Source organism: Salvelinus sp. IW2-2015, linkage group LG4q.2, assembly GCF_002910315.2.
Source record: "Salvelinus sp. IW2-2015 linkage group LG4q.2, ASM291031v2, whole genome shotgun sequence".
Classification (NCBI taxonomy): domain Eukaryota; kingdom Metazoa; phylum Chordata; class Actinopteri; order Salmoniformes; family Salmonidae; genus Salvelinus; species Salvelinus sp. IW2-2015.
This window is the reverse complement of record NC_036843.1, coordinates 10,165,872-10,192,418: the sequence shown is the minus strand read 5'-3', so window position 1 is coordinate 10,192,418 and position 26,547 is coordinate 10,165,872.

Here is a 26,547-nt window from a genome sequence, read left to right as displayed (position 1 = left end):
AGAGGGATGGGGCTCGGGTTTTGTAGTTAGTTCAAGAGGGACGGGCTAGGGTTTGGTATCTAGCTGAAAAAGGATGGGGTAGGGTTTGATAGTTAGCTGAATAGGGACGTAGCTAGGGTTTGGTAGTTAGCTGAAGAAGGATGGGGCTTGGGTTTGGTATTTAGCTGAAGACGGAAGGGGTATGGTTTGATAGGTAGCTAAAATGGGATGGGACATGGGTTTGGAAGTTAGCTGAAGATGGACAGGCCTAGGGTTTGGTAGTTAGTTCAAGAGGGACGGGGCTAGTGTTTGGTAGTTAGCTGAAGAGGGATGGGGTAGGGTTTGATAGTTAGCTGAAGAGGGACAAGGCTAGAGTTTGGTAGTTAGTTTAAGAGGGACTTGGCTAGGGTTTGTTAGTTAGCTGAAGAGGGATGGGGCTAGGGTTTGGTCTTTAGCTGAAGATGGGTATGGCTTGGGTTTGGTAGTTAGTTCAAGAGGGACGGGGTTATGGTTTGGTAGTTAGCTGAAGAAGGACAGGGCTAGGGTTTGGTAGTTAGCTGAAGAGGGATGGGGTAGGGCTTGATAGTTAGCTGAAGAGGGACAGGGCTATGGTTTGGTAGTTAGTTCAAGAGGGACTGGGTAGGGTTTGGTAGTTAGCTGAAGGGGGACGGGCTAGGGTTTGGTAGTTAGCTGAAATGGGATGGGGCTTGGTTTTGGTAGTTCGCTGAAATGGGATGGAGCTAGGGTTTGGTAGTTAGCTGAAATGGGATGGGCCTAGGGTTTGGTAGTTAGCTGAAGAAGCATGGGGCTAGTGTTTGGTCGTGAGTTGAAATGGGATGGGGATAGGGTTTGGTAGTTAGTTCAAGAGGGACGGGCTAGGGTTTGGTAGTTAGCTGAAGAGGGACAGGGCTAGGGTTTGGTAGTCAACTGAAAAAGGATTGGGTAGGGTTTGATAGTTAGCTAAATATGGATGGAGCTAGGGTTTGATAGGTCGCTGAAATGGGGTGGGGCTAGGGTTTGGTATGTATCTGAAATGCGATTGGGCTAGGGTTTGGTAGGTAGCTGAAGAGGGATGGGGCTTGAGTTTGGTAGTTAGCTGAAATGGGATGGGGCTTTGTTTGTTAGTTAGCTGAAGAGGGGCTAGGGTTTTGTAGTTAGCTAAAGAGGGACAGGGCTAGGGTTTGGTAATTAGCTGAGAGGGACGGGGCTCGGGTTTGGTTATTAGCTGAGAGGGATGGGGCTACGGTTTGGTAATTAGCTGAAGAGGGACAGGGCTATGGTTTGGTAGTTAGTTCAAGAGGGACAGGGCTAGGGTTTTGGTAGTTAGTTCAAGAGGGAATGCGCTAGGATTTGGTAGTTAGCTGAAAAGGGACGGGGCTACGGTTTGGTAGTTAGCTGAAGAGGGATGGGTTCTAGGGTTTGGTCGTTAGCTGAAGATGGATGCAGATAGGTTTGGTAGGTAGCTGAAGAGGGACGGGGCTTGGGTTTGGTAGTTAGCTGAAGAGGGACAGGGATAGGGTTGGTAGATTAACTCCACAGTGGAGTTGTCATGGTGTTAATAGAGGAAGTGGAGCTGGGGGTCAGCATCTTCAGCACAAGATTAATGACCACTGGGCTGGACCTGCTAGGAGAAAGCAGCTCTCCCATAAAAAGGCCATGCCCTGTAAAACGACGGGGCCCTGGCTGGCCCTGACCTACCTGGCTAACCTAGAGGTCAGGCCTGTTTATCCACCTTGTGGTGCACCATGTCTACTGTATCTAGCACCATAGGTCTCACAGTGAAACTGGACCGTGGGAATGGTCAACAGGAAGATAATTGTGTCCACATCAGGTCATTTTCAGATATGAAGGCTTTATGCACATGTCTCTTCTATCATGCATGTATGTGCTATGTTATCATACTGTTTGAATTCAGGTTCATATTTGGTGCAAACTGTCATCTCTTTACAACACTGAAGACGCTCTTAGCTGGTGATGACAGAACAAACGATAGTAATGATTACCCCTACAAAAATTAGATATCATAGTTATTGCTGCACACTAATGAAGGCTGTTAGGGAGCCGCACAGGGCTGGCTCTAAGAGTTAAGTTGTAGGGATTCTTTTCCTGTGTAGCCTGGGGAATCGTGGCGGGTAGGAGTCTCATTTCCTCTTCAAACACAGAGCGAGTGATTTGGAATATTTATGAGGGTCCCAATTTAAGTTAAACATTTAACAAAAAGCATCCGATTAAAATTAGACAGCAGAAAAAGTTAAAGTCCCTGTAGGCAAGCCAGGCTAAAAATGTAACGTGGAATGCTTGAGATGAATTAAAGTGCCAATTCAGAGACAGACAGGGGGGTGCCAGTTCTGAAATGGTTCTGTATGTATCTGACAGTGGTATATATTGAAAAGTACTGAGTGACTTGAATCATCATGCTGCTGAAAGAAAGAACACAGTCCTTTGATAAAAAATACATTTGCGTTTCTGCTACATGTTCTAGTAGTGTTTACGATTTCAAACTTTAAATCAAGGAGACAATGATTTATGGAATTATAATTATATATGAAAATATTGTAATTATTTAAATAATTCTAATGCAATTGTATTCTTTATTACAATAATTCTAGATTTCACAAGCTTGTAAATTATGATTATACTGTCCACATGCTTTAAAGGCAGGTTATGAATTTAAACCCTTTTAATCATAACATTATTTAATCCATGTTTCTGATAAGGACCTAGATAAAATCAAAACATCCAGCTGTTGAATACAGATGAATTACAAAGCTCCTCTCTAATAGCGGCACTTGCTGCATCATTGGGTAATGTGAGATATGAGCAATCAGACTTAGATACCATGCTTAGGTTAGAGGTTAGATGGAATTCAACTCCATATTGACTCAATTGATAATCCATGTCTCCCTCTCTTCTTTCCTCTCCACCTCTCTCTTTCTCTCCTCCGCTCTTTATCCCAGCAGATCAGTGAGTGGGGGGAGGAAGGGGGAGGGTCATTGTATCACTGGCGCTCTGGACTGACATACTCTACTTCCTGTTTAATCACCGGGCCCTGAGGGGACTTCCTGCCATCCATGAATCAGCCAGAGAAAAAGTTCAGGCGCTCTATATCACTGGGAGACAAAGGAAATGTGCTGTGTGTGAGAGCGTGTGTCTCTGATTTACAGGCTGTGTTATGACAGCCACCGCTGCAGACATCCACGCAAAGAGAGAGTGAGAGAAGGAGAGAGTGAGAGAAGGAGAGAGAGTGAATAAGAGAGAGAGAGACAGAGTGAGAAAGAAAGAGACCCTGCTGAGCTCCAACCATCCTGAGATTTGGGATTTATTCCCCCATCACTTTATGGTCACCTCACTGAGTTCCTGCAAGGCCATGGGTAGGAGACCTGGGCTGAAGGTTCAAGAAGGACTGGGAGGCTGGGGTGTTCTTGGTTCCTCATCACTAAAAACCGCTTGATATTACCTCACTCTGTTTAGGAATGTGAGTTCAGGATCATGCTGGACCCATTTCTCATCCCTGGCCACTCATAAATATTTCAGTGATCTATAAATGTAAACTGCCTGTCGGCCTCCCCTATCAAACCGGTTTGAATTTCACCACGTCACCTAAAAAATGTATCTGCCGTATCTGACTGACATACACATATTTAACATACGGTAAGTAAATCACGCTTAACCAACACCATGCATAGTCTACACCAGTAGTTTTCACCTTTGCACTCCCATCCTCCCAGAGTGGCAATCCAGTTTGTTTATGTTTTCAGTGGCAGCCTTCAGGGGAGTGAGTGAAGCCTCTACCACACAGCTACAGCCTCAGGCCATCATATGTTACACTCCAAGGCTCCCTTTCTCGAATCTGCATCCAATGGGGGGTGTGTGTGTGTGTGTGTGTGTGTGTGTGTGTGTGTGTGTGTGTGNGTGTGTGTGTGTGTGTGTGTGTGTGTGTGTGTGTGTGTGTGTTTGTCACAACATTGCGATGATACTCCCTGCTGTGTGGAAGAGTGCTGCTCAGGGATCATACACCTCATTCTCCCTGGCTTTACATCTCAGCCCTGATGTGTCGTTGCTCAGGATCTCCTCGGTAGATGCAGGAGACTACATGCATGTGTATACCACGGATGATTCACAATCACAAGACAGCCACAGCTAAATAATATCTGCCAGAGGTGATAAGACTGGATGGATTGTCAGTACAGTTCATTGTGTGGCAGTTGCTGTATTTCTTAACTGGCTATAGAAATAGAATATGATAGAATAAAGACAGCACATGCTTGCAGAAATGGAAAATACAGCAGCACGGTAAACCACTAACAATGTGGAGTTGGGCCACATTGTGATGTCAGTGAATTCGTCCAAAAACGAATACAAATCTTCTTGTAATGCAGGATCCTTATGTTAGCTCTTCAACAGCCACATGCATTTTATCTGAATAGGTCTCTCTTGAAAGACAACACACCACTTGATAAACTGCAGCTACATCATTGAAGTCAATTAGAGGCAAATGTACTCTTTCTTACACAGCTCTGTAGCGAGAGTTGAACGACAATAGTTGAAAGTCAGTTGTTAACGTCCTGTTAGAGGTAAGCATTAAGATAATTTATGACTGCGTCTGATTTATTATAATGTTCCCCTGCTTGATGCAAATGGTTTTTCACTATTATCCTCCAGCCTGGAATGAAGGTCCTTCAAAGACAGCCCTCCCATGGTTCTTTTGTGATCTCATTTTCTCTGCAGAGAGGTGAGCTGGTACCCTCCCTGTGATCAGGTTGGCAGGAGGGAGGCGGTGCAGCCATCCATTGACCTCTGGGTAAATCTCTCTGTGGTTGGCAGCCCATGTGGCCTGGGCATGGATGACTGAAGCAATAGGGCTGTGATTAGCTGACATTGCTGCTCCATTTTGCAAGCTGGTCTATTCTTGGGTGTGGGTGGGCAGAAGGGGGCAGATGAGCTGAAATGGGAATGAAGGTATCGATCCCACAGCCTTTATGAGAATGACACGCACAAGCTATTTCTGTATAGGGGGGAACACACTGCTGGCGAGAGCATTATGATTGTGACGTAGATAAGCTCTTCAAAAAGTGGATGGGACACAATGTCTATGAGGAGTAGCTACAGAATATATACACTTTACTAAAGGATACATAAACCCATGTCATAAAGGCTATATATCACACATTGTAACTAATGCACACTATGTAACAGTGATACCAGTGGATCCATTGGTGACTGGTTCTGGTGAAGATATCATCCCTCATCAGCCAGCGTATTGATGACTATTTTACTTCAGCAGCATTAGGAGTCATGCTGAAATAAATAGGGGAGGAATTTCCTCCGTCAGATCCCTTGACATTGCCAAGCTGTGTCTACGTCATATTCACTGGGCATGATTTATGGTGGATCGCCAGGATTTAACATAGGTGCAAGAGGACTCCCCACTATGCTGAGTCCACAAAGGTCCACATGGGCTCTACTGGTTGCTGATGATGTCCACCTGCCACTCTTATAGTAGCATTTGATCCCGGACGAGCCTCCAAATATGTAACGGCCCAAGTTCTCTGTGTTACATGAACCAGACAAGAAACCATTGGCCGAACAGATAAGCAAATGGCATGTTGGCACTCACACAACAGGCATGATGTCAGTGTTCTGCCCTGTGGTACTCATGGGAGGTGATTATTGGCATGCTGTGACCAGAGCAGCGCCAACAGCCAGTGTTTCCACCCAGCTTATTCTCACTCACGCCACTCTCTGAACTCTCCTCCACTCTTTTTGCATAAAGTAATTGCTGTCAGGGAGTGTGTGCCGTGCAGTGCAGTGGTTGGGTTCCACTTTAAGAGGAGAGATTAGGGAATAAAAGAGCTAAATCAGTGCTCAGGCACTCACAACGCCTCTCACAACGCCTGCATCTGTCATTGGGCCTGCGTGGATCAGGGCTGACAGTGATGAATATTTGGCCAAAAGTTTGCATTACACATAATGATTTTCCCTAATGAGAATTGATGAATGCAGGCGGGACTGGAGAGAGTGTGATGAGTGGGGGGACCACTCATTAGCATCCAGTCAGGCTGAGCTGAGCTGGGCTCAACTGGGCTAGGCCCGCATTCTTAGGAAAAGATCAACCACTTTGTTTCAATCCCACTGGTCATTTCAGAGATGAAAGCTGCTCTATATGAGGCAGTCTTTGGAAGCCATCTGATGCCTTAAAAAAGGCCAAATCAATCAAGAAAGCTTCTCACATATCAGACCTCACATATCAGAGATCTTTGCACCAAGATTATAGATGGAGAGACTAAATCTTACAATTACATGACTTACAGTAGTTCCTCTTTAGTGATAACTATAACTTCCTGCCCACTTGTCTGTACATTTGATGAGACTTGCACACTCAGCTCACACATATGGACTAGAAAACTATAGATATCCTGATATTCATGCATTCATATGCATGAAGCCTAAGAAAACACCTGGCAGGACGTAGCGGCCCCACCAATGGCTGTCCTTTGAAGGGGAGCGGCAGCACTAACAGATGGCGTGGTGGAGTCTGAAAAGCGATCGCCCGGAACGAGCCCCAGGCAGCCCCAGGGGCCAGCACTGAGCCTCCTCTCCACATGTGGCCAGTCAGGAAGGACATTAAGTGGGTAATAGTAGTTAATAGTGAACCAGGTCATTAGTATCACGTGTAACTTTATGGACCACATCCACCAGCCTGCCTGTGTACACAATGGGCTGTGGCCGGTATCCGCAGGTTTAACTTTTACATTGCACATGATCACTGCCAATAATATATTACTACAGACTATAACTTATTACAGACTCTAAAAGACTTGGATAAACATTGTGCAATGCAGTAGGTGCTTAATGGCTGTGGCTATGATTGATGAAATTCTCAGTAGAAAACTATTTTAGCATAATATTAGCATAATATTATTCTGTTGGTCATTTGATTAAGAGAATGATTATTAAGAAAGCTAAATCTAGCTACTTTATAACCTCTATCTCTGACTCTGCTGGTGATTCTTCTAAATTCTGTAAAACTGTTAATTACTTCTGTCAGACAGGCATCACTACTGAAAGAAAATTAGATAAGTGATGAATTTAATCAACATTTTATCTTAACAGGCGTTCTGTTTGAGAGGACTGATGGTTTAAATAACCCTGATCAGTCAGTTTGCTGCTTCCAGCCTCTCATTGACTTGAAAACTCGCCAACTACTATTGAATCTGTGTTTTCATTTAAACCTGTGATGTGCCAACTGCCTTGCTTAAAAATCTACTGGGGTCGATGTGCTTCACCTGTTTTTACTGCACCTTTCCGCCCCCTTGATTGCTGAATCATTAACACATATTCTGTATCTGATGATCATATCTGACCCCCACACATGAGCCTGCTCAACCTGAGAATGCCCAGCTCTTACATTCTCCAACTCAATGGAGTTCAGTACAGAAGCAACTACTACACCTGCTGCATGGAGTGGTTATACTGAGTGGCTTCAGTATATGCTGTCTTGTGATATGCTAAGACATATTGTCTAAGTATTTGTATTTATTTTTGTATTGATACTGCTCTTCTTGATACAGCATTTTGTGTCAAACTGAGGCAATAAGATTCTTATTCAGACAGGCTATGGCTGTGGGTGGACACCATCCACAACCTTTTGTTTGTTTGACAAATGCAGCCAATTCCATATCCATTCCATTTAGGATTTCACAGTCACAGACACAGGGACGGGCTGTGAGGGTCATTGTCAGATGCTAAGGAGGAATATCAAGACAGACATTATAGGATAGACAATTGCTACATTGTATTTTCATTTGATATGATTCAAAAGAGAATTAGAATATCTCTGTCTCCCACAAAGTGAAATAATGTATCTAAGGGACGCATTGAAAACCATTTAACCACTTTGAGCTGTATTCATAATTGGATTTTAACTGCAGATCCAATCGTACATCCAGCAGTCACCAATCTCCAATATTGGATTTTTCCAATACTTCTATTCGCTGAGACCTCTCTGTATTCCCATCCTGTTTAAATGACATGCTTTTTAATCAGCCAATGCGCAAAATGTCTGACTGAACTGCAGTCATTAAACCCCCACCCACACACACTGTCTGCACAGCCTATTAGAGAGATGGAAGATTATGTTCTAAATGAAGTCATTAGTTACGCAAACCTAATGATCATCCTATTTGTGTATATAAATCTGATCCATTTCCCCTGCTTTAGGCAAATATTTCTCTCTTCAAATGAATTTGGACGCATTAAACAACAACAACAACAACAACAACCAAAACAACATCAGGGCCCATAATGAAATGGAGCAGAGGCAGAGGCACTCAGGCGATTGCATTCATTACCCGTCTCCACTATATAAACCCCTTCACAGGGATTACCCCTGGTTCGGGAGAGGTTGATTATTAGTTGCTCGCAAAGGTTTAGTTCGAATCGCCCCAGTTAAATGAGAAATTACAGGCTGAGGAGAGAGGCTAATAACAGTTATTAACCCCGCGCGGGCGGCGGCGTAAAAGAGTGCCACAATAACGAGGTGCACCAACAAGGTTTGAGACACGGCGCAGCTAGTGCACCCCCGAGGAGAAGCTAACTTATTAAAATAATGAATTAGCCGACCAGATTACTGCAGCCTGCGGCAAAGGCAATTATCCCTCTCCAAATCCCCGGACAGGGCTCCCCTGCGCCACGATAAAACAAGTGCTCAGAAAGTAGGAGCCCTCCGTTCCACGCAAATGAATAGGCTGTTAATTAGGATCTCTCCCGCTGCGGGTAGCCTTCCCACAGCCACAGCCACAACACTACTGCCACTACCAGAAGAGAGGGAGAAAGAGAGAGAAATGGAAGGATACAGAATTAGGGAAAGAGGGAGAGAATGAGACAAATAAAGAGAGTGAGAGGAAAGAGGAGAGCTGGGGAGGAAATTAGAGGGAAATAAAGAAAGGGGGAGGGGGTTAGGAGAGAGCATAAAGAAAGGCAGCAGACAAGAAAAGAGAGTGACAGTGAGTGAGAGAGAGCAGACAGTCCTGGTGGCCCTGATTGTTAGCTCTGTGTGAGAGGCCCCTGTGGAAACAAACAGAGAGAAGCCAATCCCAGCCAGAGCCCAGGGCTGTGCTCTCTGCTCGGCAGAGCTTTTTGGGAGCGTGTGTGTGCTTGTGTGGCCTGACTGGTTGTCATAGTCATCCTCTAACAGCTCAACCCTGCTCTCCACAGTGTGTTAGACATGCTGTATACTGTCAACAACTCTGGCACTGTGATTGAGCAGTCTGAGTCTGACAATAACACTGGCAACTGGGACTGCGATGTTTACGTTGTGTCGTCACGAAGTGGATTACTTTTATTCCAGGCCTTACACTCAGTTACAAACAATTGGCTGGCTATACGGTGTAAATACGCTCAGACCATCTTCTTTCCAAGTCCACTAAGGGTTAAATCTATCTTCTCTCCTGAAGGTGAGTGGGCCATCAGTTCTGGCTTATAAAGAAAGTCGGGCAAGGAAGGGTGACAAGTGAAGTAGGGCAAAGGCAACCCTGAAAAAGAGTCCTGCTGTACTTTTTGACATAAATCCACCTCTTAATGGTTATAAATACTAAAGTGTCACATGCTTGACACCATGAACCAAATTTGGCCATATTCTGCTTTCACCTTCCAACTCCACATCGGTAGGTATCAGAAAGTTTTGAAGTCTGGACTCACCTTGTCCTGTGTAGCTATACTTATAGAGTTTAGCAATGCCTTGTCAAAACCTGAAGACTATGCCAAAATGAATGGCTAACACACATGGCATTCTTATAAGTGGTTCTCTATGAAATTGCTTGCTGTATTTGCTTAAAATAAATGCACTAACTGGCATTTGAGCCACTGGTATGTTGAAGATATGCAGATGTGTCTGCTACTGGTATTTTATATGTTACCAACTGTATGGTGCTAACTTATGCAGTCCCCTGGTTTATTCACTCTTTATTTGGTGTAATAACACTGATGTGACTCCCTATGGATCATTTCTACATTTTTCCACGGGTTCTTACATCCTCTGCTACATGACTGCCTTAGATATATTCATTATCCACTATAATAGTCAAAGTTACTCCTAGGTGTTTTACACTACTGAATTCTATTAGGAGAGATATATGTTTCTTCAAAACAAGGAAGTAAATCATGAATTTCCTCAACATATATTTTGCTACTCATTTTTGTCCAATCCATATGTTTATTTAGAAATAAACATCTTATCTAGAAACAAACAGCTTCAAACAGTGATTGTAAATCTTTACCCTTTTGTGTCATGATTTTTTACCCCAAGAGAAAGATTATACAGTCATGCAGATAGGCAGTGCATGAATAAAGACGTTCTGTTGCGGTGTATATGTGCCTCCCAGGCTTGACATGAATGAAATTCCATGTAATTTTAATGGCTTTTATAGGGGCCAGGATTCTTTGAAATACCACATCCAGTGCAGAAGCTGGCTGCCACTAGCCTTCAGAACACTGAAGTCATGTAGACAGGGCCAATTAATGGCCCAGCATTTCTGAGGGACGGAATGAAGAGCTTTGAAAGGATTCCTCCACCTTAAATCTCCCCGTGCTGCGCAGCCAGCTCCCTGACCGCCTGTGAAGAACAATCAAACAGCAGCTCCCCCCTCCTATTTATCACTTTAAGACATTAGCCAGACATGGGCCTGAATATTAACGAGCTCCTTTGCCAGGCAGTTCCACACCAGAGCCTGCATGTGGCAACATACATTTTTAATCACAGGGGGAAAACGAGGGCCTGTCATCTATTACTGTGTGCTTACCACTACACAAATACTCTGGGACTCTCATAACAGTTAAAACTAATAAACTTATATAGCACTTTCTGTGGACATTTTTATAAAGATACCAATAAAGGCATCAATATGATAAGGACAAAATTGTGGAATTTTAGTGTTATTGTACTGATCTTACAATATCACACTTGAATGTTTTTATGCTATTACTGTACCCATATCCACACTATTCAAATATTAATTTCTGCATATCCAGCCCAGGTTACCAATTTATCCCAAATTCCATTTAGGTCCTATATCTCCATGAGGAAGACCTGTTCCTGAGCCATTATCTCCTTTCCTCTCTGTATGGCAATCTCCTGTCTCCAAGCTCCATCAGCTCCCTGGGCACACTCCACTCTACATGTACAGTAAGACTGCTGGACTCAGGCAGCGGTGCGTGGACCTGGGCGCTCCCTCTTAATTGGAGTCATGTTCTCCAGAGCCTGGAGATTGGAGATGCCCTGGCCTGGTCCTCCTTGGTGCTGTAAGGGGGCTATGATGGAGGCACAGCGGGCAGCTGTCGGGCAGGGAGATGCCCTGATCCCCTCTCCCTGGGTCTACCACTGGGTCTCCCATAGCGCCACATGGCACCCTGGTCACCAGGTCACACAGCTGCTGTTCAAAATCAAATCAAATTTTATTGGTCGCATTCACATATTTAGCAGATGTTGTTGCGGGTGTAGCGAAATGCTTGTGTTACTAACACCAACAGTGTAGTATTTAACAATTCACAACAATACACACAAATCTAAAAGTAAAATAATGGAATTAAGAAATATATAAATATTTGATCAAGCATGTCAGAGTGGCATTGACTAGAATCCAGTAGAATAGAATACAGTATATAGATATGAGATGAGTAAAGCAGTATGTAAACATTATTAAAGTGGCCAGTGATATCAAGTCTATGTARWTAAGGCAGTTGTAACAACACTGGTAGAGAAAGGAAGATGGGGAGAGGAGACATTCTCAACCACAACGTAAGAGAGAATCACTGCTTTGTTGGAAACATAAGTCTTTAATTAAACAATGGAACTAAATTCCAATGCATTTCTACAAAGTAATCAAGTCATGATATGAAATTAGATGTTTTGTAAGATAACCGTTTGGTTCATGGTCAATGAGTGAAATATTATCTAGAGTGAGATTGTATAATAAATCTCTGTTTCATTTGTTTTGATGATAACATATAAATCACATTGTTTAGTATGCTTAGTATGCTTCAGTATGCTTCAGTATGCTGGACACCTTTTAGCTTGATGTGTTTTCTCTGTTTTCTCTCTCGCCCTCCAGTAATTATTCTGCACAAATCCTTTATTTTCAGGACTTCACTGTCTCATGACAGTGAAGTCTGGAGGCTGTGTTTTTTAACCCTCTCTCTGTCGGCTATTCTCAGTAGGATTTCACTGAGTTTAAGGTAACACTGTTATTTATCTAATGTGCTATGCACCAGACGTCCAGCCTTTGTGATTGTGCGTGTGTAGGTGCGAGAGGGAATGTGTGGGTGCATAAGTGTATCTCTGTGTGTGTGTGTGTGTGTGTGTGTGTGTGTGTGTGTGTGTGTGTGTGTGTGTGTGTGTGTGGTTTGCGCGCGAGCGCAATTGTGTGTCACAGAGGGGGGTGAGGGAGAGTGTGCAGCCATCATTCATTCCTGTGGGCCAGCCCTTGCAGCACGTGGCAGCAGGTGACCAGTGTCAGACAGGAAAGGTCACCGGCCTGCAGTCTGTGCTCTCTACCCGTTTACTGATGTAGAAAACCATAGACACAGACCTTACCAAAACAATATTTTAGTTTGACTCAATATGAAAGCATTGTGCACATCTCATATCCTCACAAGACATACTGAAAAATTTAGACTCCAAATAATGCACTCCAAAGCCTGTTTAACCAGCAACAACTGGATATACAGGCTTCAGTATGCTTCAATTCACAGCAATACACACAAATCTAAAAGTAAAATAATGGAATTAAGAAATATATAAATATTTGATCAAGCATGTCAGAGTGGCATTGACTAGAATCCAGTAGAATAGAATACAGTATATAGATATGAGATGAGTAAAGCAGTATGTAAACATTATTAAAGTGGCCAGTGATATCAAGTCTATGTACATAAGGCAGTTGTAACAACACTGGTAGAGAAAGGAAGATGGGGAGAGGAGACATTCTCAACCACAACGTAAGAGAGAATCACTGCTTTTGTTGAAACATAAGTCTTTAATTAAACAATGGAACTAAATTCCAATGCATTTCTACAAAGTAATCAAGTCATGATATGAAATTAGATGTTTTGTAAGATAACCGTTTGGTTCATGGTCAATGAGTGAAATATTATCTAGAGTGAGATTGTATAATAAATCTCTGTTTCATTTGTTTTGATGATACATATAAATCACATTGTTTAGTATGCTTAGTATGCTTCAGTATGCTTCAGTATGCTGGACACCTTTTAGCTTGATGTGTTTCTCTGGTTTTCTCTCTCGCCCTCCAGTAATTATTCTGCACAAATCCTTTATTTTCAGGACTTCACTGTCTCATGACAGTGAAGTCTGGAGGCTGTGTTTTTAACCCTCTCTCTGTCGGCTATTCTCAGTAGGATTTCACTGAGTTAAGGTAAACACTGTTATTTATCTAATGTGCTATGCACCAGACGTCCAGCCTTTGTGATTGTGCGTGTGTAGGTGCGAGAGGGAATGTGTGGGTGCATAAGTGTATCTCTGTGTGTGTGTGTGTGTGTGGTGGTTGTGTGTGTGTGTGGTGTGTGGGTGGGTGTGGGTGTGGGTGTGTGTGTGTGTGTGTGTGTGTGTGTGTGTGGTGTGTGTGTGTCCAGGCATTTTTCACGGGTTCACAAGCCTGTCAGCGGACTAGATTAATTTTATTTATTTTTATTTCACCTTTATTTAACCAGGTAGGCTAGTTGAGAACAAGTTCTCATTTACAACTGCGACCTGGCCAAGATAAAGCAAAGCAGTGCGACACAAACAACAACAGAAAGTTACACATGGAATAAACAAGTGAACAGTCAATAAAACAATAGAAAAAAAAGAAAGTCTATATACAGTGTGTGCAAATGGCGTGAGGAGGTAAGGCAATAAATAGGCCATAGTAGCAAGTAATTACAAATTTAGCAAATTAACACGGGAGTGATAGATGTGCAGATGATGATGTGCAAGTAGAAATACTGGGTGTGCAAAAGAGCAGAAAAGTAAATAAAAACAATAGGGGATGAGGTAGGTAGATTGGATGGGCTATTTACAGATGGACTATGTACAGCTGCAGTGATCTGTGAGCTGCTCGGATAGCTGACGATTAAAGTTATTGAGGGAAATACACTGCTCAAAAAAAAAAGGGAACACTTAAACAACACAATGTAACTCCAAGTCAATCACACTTCTGTGAAATCAAACTGTCCACTTAGGAAGCAACACTGATTGACAATAAATTTCACATGCTGTTGTGCAAATGGAATAGACAACAGGTGGAAATTATAGGCAATTAGCAAGACACCCCAATAAAGGAGTGGTTCTGCAGGTGGTGACCACAGACCACTTCTCAGTTCCTATGCTTCCTGGCTGATGTTTTGGTCACTTTTGAATGCTGGCGGTGCTCTCACTCTAGTGGTAGCATGAGACGGAGTCTACACCCACACAAGTGGCTCAGGTAGTGCAGCTCATCCAGGATGGCACATCAATGCGAGCTGTGGCAAGAAGGTTTGCTGTGTCTGTCAGCGTAGTGTCCAGAGCATGGAGGCGCTACCAGGAGACAGGCCAGTACAGCCAGGAGACGCGGAGGAGGCCGTAGGAGGGCAACAACCAGCAGCAGGACCGCTACTCCGCCTTTGTGCAAGGAGGAGCAGGAGGAGCACTGCGAGAGCCCTGCAAAATGACCTCCAGCAGGCCACAAATGTGCATGTTTCTGCTCAAACGGTCAAAACAGACTCCATGAGGGTGGTATGAGGGCCCGACGTCCAACAGGTGGGGTTGTGCTTACAGCCCAACACCGTGCAGGACGTTTGGCATTTGCCAGAGAACACCAAAGATTGGCAAATTCGCCACTGGCGCCCTGTGCTCTTCACAGATGAAAGCAGGTTCAACTGAGCACATGTGACAGACGTGACAGAGTCTGGAGACGCCGTGGAGAACGTTCTGCTGCCTGCAACATCCTCCAGCATGACCGGTTTGGCGGTGGGTCAGTCATGGTGTGGGGTGGCATTTCTTTGGGGGGCCGCACAGCCCTCCATGTGCTCGCCAAAGGTAGCCTGACTGCCATTAGGTACCGAGATGAGATCCTCAGACCCTTGTGAGACCATATGCTGGTGCGGTTGGCCCTGGGTTCCTCCTAATGCAAGACAAAGCTAGACCTCATGTGGCTGGAGTGTGTCAGCAGTTCCTGCAAGAGGAAGGCATTGATGCTATGGACTGGCCCGCCCGTTCCCCCAGACCTGAATCCAATTGAGCACATCTGGGAGATCATGTCTCGCTCCATCCACCAACGCCACGTTGCACCACAGACTGTCCAGGAGTTGGCGGATGCTTTAGTCCAGGTCTGGGAGGAGATCCCTCAGGAGACCATCCGCCACCTCATCAGGAGCATGCCCAGGCGTTGTAGGAGGTCAACAGGCACGTGGAGGCCACACACACTACTGAGCCTCATTTTTGACTTGTTTTAAGGACATTACATCAAAGTTGGATCAGCCTGTAGTGTGGTTTTCCACTTTAATTTTGAGTGTGACTCCAAATCCAGACCTCCATGGGTTGATACATTTGATTTCCATTGATAATTTTTGTGTGATTTTGTTGTCAGCACATTCAACTATGTAAAGAAAAAAGTATTTAATAAGAATATTTCATTCATTCAGATCTAGGATGTGTTATTTTAGTGCTCCCTTTATTTTTTTGAGCAGTGTATAAGGCTCCAGCTTCAGTGATTTTTGCAATTCGTTCCAGTCATTGGCAGCAGAGAACTGTAAGGAGAGGCGGCCAAAGCAGGTGTTGGCTTTGGGGATGACCAATGAGATATACCTGCTGGAGCGCGTGCTACGGGTCGGTTATCGTGACCAGTGAGCTGAGATAAGGCGGAGCTTTACCTAGCAAAGACGTATAGATGACCTGGAGCCAGTGGGTCTGGCGGCGAATATGTAGCGGGGGCCAGTCGACTAGAGCATACAGGTCGCAGTGGTGGGTGGTATACGGGTCTTTGGTGACAAAACGGATGGCACTGTGATAGACTGCATCCAGTTTGCTGAGTAGAGTGTTGGAGGCTATTTTGTAAATGACATCGCCGAAGCCGAGAATCGGTAGGATAGTCAGTTTTACTAGGGTATGTTTGGCAGCGTGAGGTATTTGTAGTTGTCCATATATTCTAAGTCAGAACCGTCCAGAGTAGTGATGCTAGTCGGGCGGGCGGGTGCGGGCAGCGAACGGTTAAAAAGCATGCATTTAGTTTTACTAGTGTTTAAGAGCAGTTGGAGGCCTAGGAAGGAGTGTTGTATGGCATTGAAGCTCGTCTGGAGGTTAGTTAACACAGTGTCCAAAGAAGGGCCATGTCACGACTCCTGCCAAAAGTGGCTCCCCTTCCTGTTCGGGTGGCGCTCGGCGGTCGTCGTCACCGGCCTACTAGCTGCCACTGATCCCTTTTCCCCTTTCTGTTTATTTATTGCACCTGTTTGTGTTTTAGGCTGATTAGTCTGGCTTTATTTGTGCGGGATTGTTTGGTGTACGTGTGTACACGTCTGTGAATTACGTGTTTCCCATTTTTATGGGTTTTGCTGGACTGTTTAAGTCCCCCGTGTTTGGGGCATTTGTTTTGGTGTGCGCCCTGTGTTTCGTGGGGTTGGTTTATGTTCACCGGTTTTTGTGCATTAAAAGGAATAGCACTACCCTGAACTCTCTGCTTCCTGCGCCTGAATTCTCACCCACTACACCCCGGACGTTACAGGCCAGATGTACAGTATCCAGAATGGTGTCGTCTGCGTTAAGGTGGATCAGGGAATCACTCGCAGCAAGAGCGACATCGTTGATATATACAGAGAAAAGAGTCGGCCCGAGAATGGAACCATGTGGTACCCCATAGAGACTGCCAGAGGTCCGGACAACAGGTCCTCCGATTTGACACACTGAACTCTATCTGAGAAGAGGCTGGTGAACCAGGCGAGGCAGTCATTTGAGAAACTAAGGCTGTTGAGTCTGCCGATAAGAATACGGTAATTGACCGAGTTGAAAGCCTTGGCCAGGTCAATGAAGACGGCTGCACACTACAATCTTTCATCGATGGCGGTTATGATATCGTTTAGTACCTTCAGTGTGTCTGAGGTGGACCCGTGACCAGCTCGGACACCGGATTGCACAGCGGAGAAGGTACAGTGGGATTCGAAATGGTCAGTGATCTGTTTATTAATTTGGCTTTCGAAGACTTTAGGGCAGGATGGATATAGGTCTACAACAGTTTGGTCTAGAGTGTTACCCCCTTTGAAGAGAGGGATGACCGCGGCAGCTTTCCAATCTTTAGGGATCTCGGATGATACGAAAGAGAGGTTGAACAGACTGGTAATAGGGGTTGCAACAATGCCGGCGGATAATTTTAGAAAGAGAGGGTCCAGATTGTCTAGCCCAGCTGATTTGTACGGGTCCAGGTTTTGCAGCTCTTTCAGAACATCTGCTATCTGGATTTGGGTGAAGGAGAAGCTGGGGAAGCTTGGGCAAGTAGCTGCGAGGGGTGCGGAGCTGTTGGCCGGGGTTGGGGTAGCCAGGAGGAAAGCATGGCCAGCCGTAGAGAAATGCTTAATTCTCGATTATCGTGGATTTATCGGTGGTGGCAGTGTTACCTAGCCTCAGTGCAGTGGGCAGCTGGGAGGAGGTGCTCTTGTTCTCCATGGACTAGATCAAGGTGTATTGCTCTTGTTTCATCCTCTCCACGGCCTCAGGGGTGTCTTTCGTTGATTGCATTACATTCACAGCAACCTTCCCCTCATTAGTGGCAACTATGTTTCAACTCCTTATTTCACATGGCTGATCTGAGGCCACACACGCCGGCATGCACACACACAATTATTGTAGGGCATTTTTTTGGGCTACACATGCCCATATTTTTTCTTCGATTTAAGTCGCAATGGACATGGAAGATGAAGAGGGTTACGATTAGATTTAAATCGTATAGAGTAGCTATATTTTTGGTTGTAAGATAAATATTTTAGTTTAAGATAAGTTTCACGTATGACATGTGCAAATGAAACCATTGTACTGGCCACTCTATTATGAAAAAAGGGCATTGATAGGAAGGTAGATAGGACTGATCAATTGGAAGTGCAGTTTTCTCCCCAGGCCTTCCTTCATATCTCTACCTCCTGTATGTGCTGCGGAGGGGTCGGGGGTAGGGTCAGGTAAGTGGTGGCGTGGGCGGGCTTCTGCCTCTTTATCAATCAAGATTTTAATTACACACGTCCAGGGTGACAGCTAGATTAGAAACCAATCAACACTATCGGCCACAACATCTAATTACTGTTTATTGACAGATATGGCCCCCTTCACTTTCCCAAATAAGATACACCTCCCCCACCCCTTACACAAAGAGGAACTGCTCCTACAGTCCATGAAAGACTTTATGATTAGTAACTCTCTACTTGGAAATCAATGTATGCTTATGGAGGCAGGCATTCCCCCAAGTATTCTATGGTAGTCTATGTCAAGTTATCTATGGAGCTGAAGACATTTAATCTCATTAATCTCATTTGGCCTTTCTAGGGAGTTTTTCCTAGCCACCGTGCTTCTACACCTGCATTGCTTGCTGTTTGGGGTTTTAGGCTGGGTTTCTGTACAGCACTTTGAGATATCAGCTGATGTACGAAGGGCAATATAAATACATTTGATTTGATTTGATGTAGCCTGAAAAAACAAGAACCTGAATTAGGACCAGTGATTTTAATCTCTCCTAACACTATGTCCAAGTGTTGCCAGTTTTGCTGGTGTTGGTACAGTATTTTGGTGTTTTCCATAGTTCAGCTGTCAGTTCCACCTGCATATATGCTATTTTAATGACCAGTGGTGACCGACCCCTGAGCTCTGACCCTGAGGACCATACAGGTAGACCATCAGGCACCGTGAACCCCGATGCTCAGAATGCTGCTTCCCAGCCCATTCCCGCTGCATCCTTGGGAGCATGGAGCTCCATGCTCTGCTACTCTCTGCAACTCTGGAGCATGTCTGTCTACTCTCCATCAGCTGTTTGACAACCCCCACCACCACGCTGAGCACTTCACCGTTAAAGCCGAGAATCTGCCTCAGGTAAATATGGAGTCAATTATTGGATTATTGTTATTTCATTTGGCCGTGTAGTAATGGCTGGATTATAAACATTGCAGAGTATAGATTTCCTGTCAGATCCTATGAATCAAACATCCTTATCTCATTTCCAGACTGCCTCTCCACCCAGCTCTGCCATCTCCCAACCAGGGAATCCGGGGGAGCAGAAAGAACAGCCCTGCAGCCACCCAGCACAGATCAGCACAGTACAGGCACTCCAAAGTCCATTCAAAGATTTCAAAAACCACTTAGGACTCCTGCCCATATTTGTTAAGCAAGTAAATCTACGGGGTGAGGTGCACTGAATGTAGAGAGAGGGGAAGAGAAGGGAGAGAGATAGTGAGGTAGACAAGGGGGAAAAGGGAGAGAGATGTCTTCCAAATGAAATTTGGAGGATGGGGGGATGGAGGCGAGCTGACAGCAGGTGGAGTTAGTGAAGCTGCCCTCTGATTTGGTTTGAACCATGGAAAGAAAAATGTTTGTCTTTCTTTGAATTATGCAACGTTTTTGAGAGGGAGTTGAGATTAATGCCTGGTTTGTTTGATCCCGGGACATCACTAATGGCGGTTCTGTCTGATGGTTGATGTTTCTTAGCTCATCTCTCTGCCTGTTTGACATGGGAGTTACTTCACTGGGTTTACAACATCATCATGATTGGGTTAGTGGAACAGTGTAGAGCAGTAGGAAAACAACCATCTATGGAGCTTACCTTACAGTCTCTATCCAGCTCTCTCTTCACATCTATAGAAAGAGGAGAATATTAAGAGAATAAGACCATTATAATGTAGGCCTACCCCGAAAAGCACGAACGTACTGTAGTTTGAGCAGAAATCAGTCTATTCATTCATCCCACCAAGGCACTGATAATAACTCCATACATGCATGGAAACACACTGGTTTCATTGACCTGCTTACTAAGTGAGGCAATAATCACCTTGAAATGTAACCATCTGAGGAAGAGTCTTTTCATTGGGAACTAAACAGGGCCACTGTTGTAATTCCTCAGACCTGATGGATTCTGTGCCTTTAACAAATTGCATTTATAGATTTTCCCTTTGAAGGGATAATCTGATCTCTTAATTTATATTTCTACCATGAAACACAAGTGATCTTCTCAAACCCCTGGTGCACCTCAATTGGAATACATTTTCTCATGCACTTAATCGCATTCAAATATATTGATATTTTTAATGTGACTGACTATTTTATAATTTGAATGTAACTTAATGTTCTCTTTCAAATGTCTTTATCAATAGCCTATCAACATGGACCCTAAACTTGTATATTTAGCCTATGAATTGAATTAATGGGTTAATTATACAAACATAGTGCGTGTTGTTGCTGGCAGGTTCCTGCCATTAGTTCAGTTCATGAATTGCAATGTGTTATTGTACAATAAAAATGCCTCCCTTGTCCTCGGTGGTCTGGTGAAATACCACTCCCTCTAGCGGAGATAATGGAATGTGCGCGCTTGGTAGTCCCTACAAAACTGCATAAACCTTCAAAGCAAGTATATTCAGGAATGAGGGGTCATCTCATCGTAGGGTCAGCGTTAAATGGAACAGTTTTTGAATTATTATCCCATAATGTTGTCTTTAAAGGTATGCTACTTGATGACAGACAACTCATTAGATGTCTCTATTTTTTTCTTTCTATTTGACATAATTTCCCACAGAAACCTATGAGACAATGGATTTGATAACAAGCATATCAAACATTGCACATTACTTTCTGCTATAGTAAATTCAATACTGACACCATCAGTGGCCTCCAGTCCACGACACTAATTGCAGCAACTCGATGCAAATGCATATTTCCAAGAGGCAAAACTAATTAGGCTACAAGTTTTCATACAATAACTGAACTGAGGTCATTGTGAAGAAGGGGGTTCCTGATAATTTGCATACACATCTGGCCCCCATATGCACCGTCTCAAACTTCCTGAGGGTCTGTCACAATGTTAGCAGCTATGCGATACTGTTGCGAGGCCCTGATCTCACTCTGCTGCAGACGCGACGCTACTATTGTCTTGTTATTTATTCATCAACAGTGGAATCCAACCGACCTTTTCCAGAACTACTGTGGTATTCAAGATTTGCACCGAGTGTCAACTGTCACTGCTGTTTTCTTGCTGAAGACTTACACTAACCCAGGGGCACACGTTGACGTTATGGACCCCGAGGGGGAGGGGGGAGAGAGAGCAAATATTCTGTGGCAGTTATCCAAATTATCCCCGACTTTTTCTCCGTAACTGTGGCAGTAAAGGTCAGTAGTGGCTTCAAACAGCTGTATAGGCACCTACCTAGGTCTCTGCAACGATGTTGGGAGGGCAAAGGCTGGAGGAGGAGTTGATAGCTGCCTACATGACTAAAACTGCACATTCACAATCATAGGGAAAGAGCCGCTATTACGCTATTGAAGACACCACTCCTACGCAGTAGCACCTGGGGGATTTGATATGACCTGTCTGTGTAAGGTAGAGTATTCTCAACCACTTTTCTCTTCCATTTATTATCATGGGCCAACTTTTCTGTAGCTATTTACAAGTTGGCAGTTTGTAAAACTTCATTATTAGCCATTGAGTTAAAGGTTGATTAAAATATGTTGAATGAAAGATGGTCACAAATTAAGTTTTGTATTTTGATGGAAGTTAGTGTGTGTGTGTTATTTCATTCAACTTTTTAAAAGTGCATATTTCACTATGTTACTGATGTGAAGTGCTGTTGTTATTGATTAGGCTGTAGCTTAGTTCTGTCCCGGTTGGCAACTCTTATGCATGTAGTTTGCCAACTTGCAAAATAGCAGCCTCAAACCCAACGCAACGTTTTAATAATAACCCCGCTATATTCAATGTTTCATAACTATGGACAAGTTCAACATGCACTCTTTTATTCGTTTCTTTTTTTTCTTAATGATTTTCTTTTTGTATTGATTGTGGCTCTGAATCAGAGAGCCGTGATGATGGCTGCCTGTTTTAATGAAGGACTGTTAATCAATGGAGCTGAAATTTAATTCAACTTGAAGTGCGTCGCACGCGCCTCATAGGCAAAATGAAAAACAGAAACATGATGTGAGAGAGAGATAGAGTGAGAGGGGAGGACTTCCGCTAAAGCCAAACGGTCAACACAATTGCTGTCCCATGTCGTAGCTATTCATCGGTAACCTTACCTTCATAACATCACTCGGTCCAGTGTTGAGTGAGTTAAATTGTGACTAACGCATCTTGGAGTTGTTGTTCGGCACGTAGCCTAGCGGGTAGAGAGGCGAGCTGGAGGGTTCTCAGTTCGAATCCCGGCTACCGGGAAAAAATCTGGTGGGAAGTGAGCTGGCAACTGGAGTGATACCATTGCCTGCCGTTGATCCCTTGAACAGGCACTTAACCTCCCCCCACGGCACCCAGTGTGGCACTCCCCCACATCTCTCCAAATCCTGTGTGTCTTTCTGGTTGTTGGGTTTAACGTGGAGGTCAACTTTTGGTTGGACTCTGTGGGAGTACCATTCTCCTACCATTCTCCTGCCAGTGAATCACGGGAAGCAAGGCCCTTTCTACTTTGCTCCCACGTTTACTGCACAGCTCTCTTGTTACCATCTTGAATATCAGATGTGTAAGACCCATAATGTGTAAGACCATAATACTTTACTGAATGTTTTCTAGGCTACTGTTGGTCAAATTTGACCAAAAACTTAGGCCCATGCTTAGCCTGGGGACCAGGTTAGCATACTATTGTTATTTATTGCCTTTTCGAAATTCCAAACATTTGGGCCTATGCAGTGTGGCCTATTCTTTAATTCATGTAACAGCCCCTGTATCCATCATTTTGAGACAGATGAAATCGTTGAGAAACTCAAATTCTAGCTACTTTGAAACCAGAAGCCTAGGCTACTTGTTGGGTCAAAACAGGTCATGTTAGATTAAATGGACACAATGCATAGTTTAGTACTTCATAATTGTGTGGTGACACACACACACACACACACACGCACGCACGCACGCACGCACGCACGCACGCACGCACGCACGCACCGCACGCACGCACGCACGCACGCCACGCACGCACGCACGCGAAGCAGCACACACACACACACACACACACACACACACACACACACACACACAAACACACATACATACACACACGCACACACACCAACACACACAATACATACAAATGCACGCAGACACATACACACACACACACACTGCTTCAACATGTTGTTATTCTTATCAAATATGTATTTATTGTCTAAATTGAAGCCTCTATGTCAGATTTGCAGAGTACCAATTCCTCTTTGGTTCTCGGTGTGCAATGAAATAAGGGAGTTCTGTGAGTGTAACACTAGCCCAAAGTCTTGTATGACATGAATTGTGTGTGCTGTATTACTTTCTGTCATAACTCTGCTTCCACATTTGCTCTCCTAAGAGTGATCAAGTGTGTGCAATGCATCGAGCAGGTCTCTTCTCTTTTTGCATCTGATTCTCCCTGTTAAATCAGCTGCCACTATTGCGATAAGGAAGGTTTGATAACACACCTGATAAGAGGGCATTATGAACAACAACTTTTATAACGAGCGTCTGGCCAATGTCATCCAGTAAGCACCGGAAGGGAAGTGTAATATTTCTCTATTATATTACATCATCTCATTCTCTGAAATGCATGCAGCTTGTAAATGTTGGGCATTATCAACTGTGGTAGGCACGCAATGAATAAGGATGATCTTGGCATATGAACATGAATATGTAACCCTGTAAATGATCCCAGTCACTAAAACCCCTGTGTGTGTGTGTGTGTGTGTGTGTGTGTGTGTGTGTGTGTGTGTGTGTGTGTGTGTGTGTGTGTGTGTGTGTGTGTGTGTGTGTGTGTGTGTGTGTGTGTGTGTGTGTGTGTGTGTGGTGTGTGTGTGTGTTGTGTGTGTGTGTGTGTGTGTGTCGTTTATTTTTTATGGAGGATTCCAGCACTGACCCAGCCATTTTCATATGCATTCCAAAGGGATTGCTCCCATCCCTTTAACCAAATCAGATGGATAAAAAAAAATCTGTTTCAGAATATCTAAGACATCAATCATCCATTGAACACAATGCTCGATGTTGATGCCTTTAGCACATGCCAAAGCATGTTCTTGTAGTAGCTAGCAGCTTACAGTAGTTTACAGCTCTTTGATAATATATAGTCGTTTTTTACATCTGCTTATTCATGAAATACCTTGTCAGCATTGTCTGTAATTTGCACCATGTTTCTGCAGGGTTGTATCTGGTTCACTTTGTTTTGAAGAAAACATGTATTCCTGATTTGCTCTGGATATTTATCATTATTCCATTGGCATATTCAGTCTGGGTTGTTGCAACTTCAGCAAACATTTAAGGTTTTATCATTAATTCACACTTGTTCAATTTTGGATTGGTTATTGTGTCTTATAGTAGTAGTGTCAATCATTAGCTTAGATGTGGAAATATAGTTCTTTGGGGTACTGTTAGTCATTTAGTGTCTTTAAGAAAGACTATATGTTTTAATGTGTGCTGTTTTATTTATTTGTTAAACAAGGCAAGTCAGTTAAGCACAAATTCCTATTTACAATGACAGCCTACCCCAGCCAACCCCGGACGACAGGGACCCCAAACACGGCCAGATGAGATGCAGCCTGGATTTGACCCAGGTACTGCAGTGACACCTCTTGCACTGAGATGCAGTGCCTTAGACCGCAGCGCCACTCGGAAGCCCAGGGATAGCTCCCCCAAATTACACAATCACACATTGGTTTCCTTACCCTGTAAGCAGTATATGGACAAGGATTGACAGCAATCCATGCTTTGGTTTAGTTTACCTGGTACTGTTTCCAAATGCTAACATTTTAGCATTTGTGGCACAAATCCCATTCAAGTCATGGGACAAATATTAGCATTTTTTGTGCATCATGTTCAAATCATCGATAAGTGACTTTGTTAAACTTCACAGTCAATTCTAGATACTTTCGTATGATTTGGACATGATGCATGAAATTTGCTAGTGTTGATCAAGTCCTGTGTTGATCAATAGCGATTGTGTGATGTTTTTGCATCGATTACGGAAAAGAGCCGATGAATTAAACTGGATTATTTGTCAAGCTGGAATACCAACATGTAGTTATTGGGCAGTCCTATTTTATTACAGATATACTGTTACTGTGCCACAGTAGGGAGAGATAAGTTTCCCACCTGCTCTCGTTCTGTACCCTATTCGTAGACATTGTACTCTCTTCCCCAAGTGGTCGACTCTTCAATTATCAAATTATTAAAGCAACTATGAAAAGTAAGCCACTGGCCACCATCGTTGAACTTTCTTTATTCAAGAAGAGCTTATGAAATAGCAGTGAGGTCTACTCTTTCTATTTCATTTATCCCAGCAGTCAGCCATTGTCGGACTGCTCTTTTCTCCTTTAAGATGCCATGTTAAGCTGTGCTCTTATAATATGGGTATACAGTAACATGAAGACCCTCATTGACTGTGAAATGCTATCTGCATTCTCCACATTCTTCCTTGGCTTGACCAACAGTGAAATACAGGCGGTTTTAAACAGAGGTCAGAGAAGACAGGGCTGGATTTTGCGCTGCTTTAGATGCTGATGGGCTCTCGGAGTTTGAGTTATGGCTTGAGATCATCTCTTACAGCTGGTGAAAGGACCACAATAGTCCTTCGCATGTAACACCAAGTGCTAATGGCCACGCACAACTCAATACATGGATTTACTTTCCTCAATGTTCCAGAGTTGTTTTCTATTGCAAGTAAAGAAATAGATCAGTTCCCGCTTGTGTCTGTGCTGTAGTTTCAGGTTTCTGAATCAAAACAAACACATCTGATTTGGTTATACTTCTGCAGAAATGTCTCTGGGAATCTGAAAAGCCACTACTGCTGTTAGTTGGAAACAGTTTTTAATAAGATTGTTTAATGAGTAATTTGTGTTGCTGCATTGCTTTATTGTGGTTGTATGTATAAAAAATATAAAAAAATTGCTGATGGACTTGGTTGTGCAAAAATGTTTTGTTAAAAATATATATACTGTATTGTCATAAATAGTCCCTATGAAGTTTCAGCACATTCAAAAGAATATACATAACAATTATGATACCACCTTTTTGCAACCAAAAACAGAGAATTGTTAGCTATTCAACTTTTTATAAAAGCTTTATTTTTGTGAAGAAAAGTAAAGGTTGAATTGAATCAATCAATAATAATGATGTTTGTTTTACAATATACAGTATGTTTTGCTGTTTCCCTAACTAATTGAGATTCAGTGGGCTCAAGGGGGAAATCATTTTCTTGACTTTGTATGGATATGTGCTTTATTTTGACTCTGTACATTGACTCTGTACCGGTACCCCCTGTATATAGCCTCGCTATTGTTATTTTACTGCTGCTCTTTAATTATTTACTTTTATTTCTTACTTTTTTTTGGTTAAGGGCTTGTAAGTAAGCATTTCACTG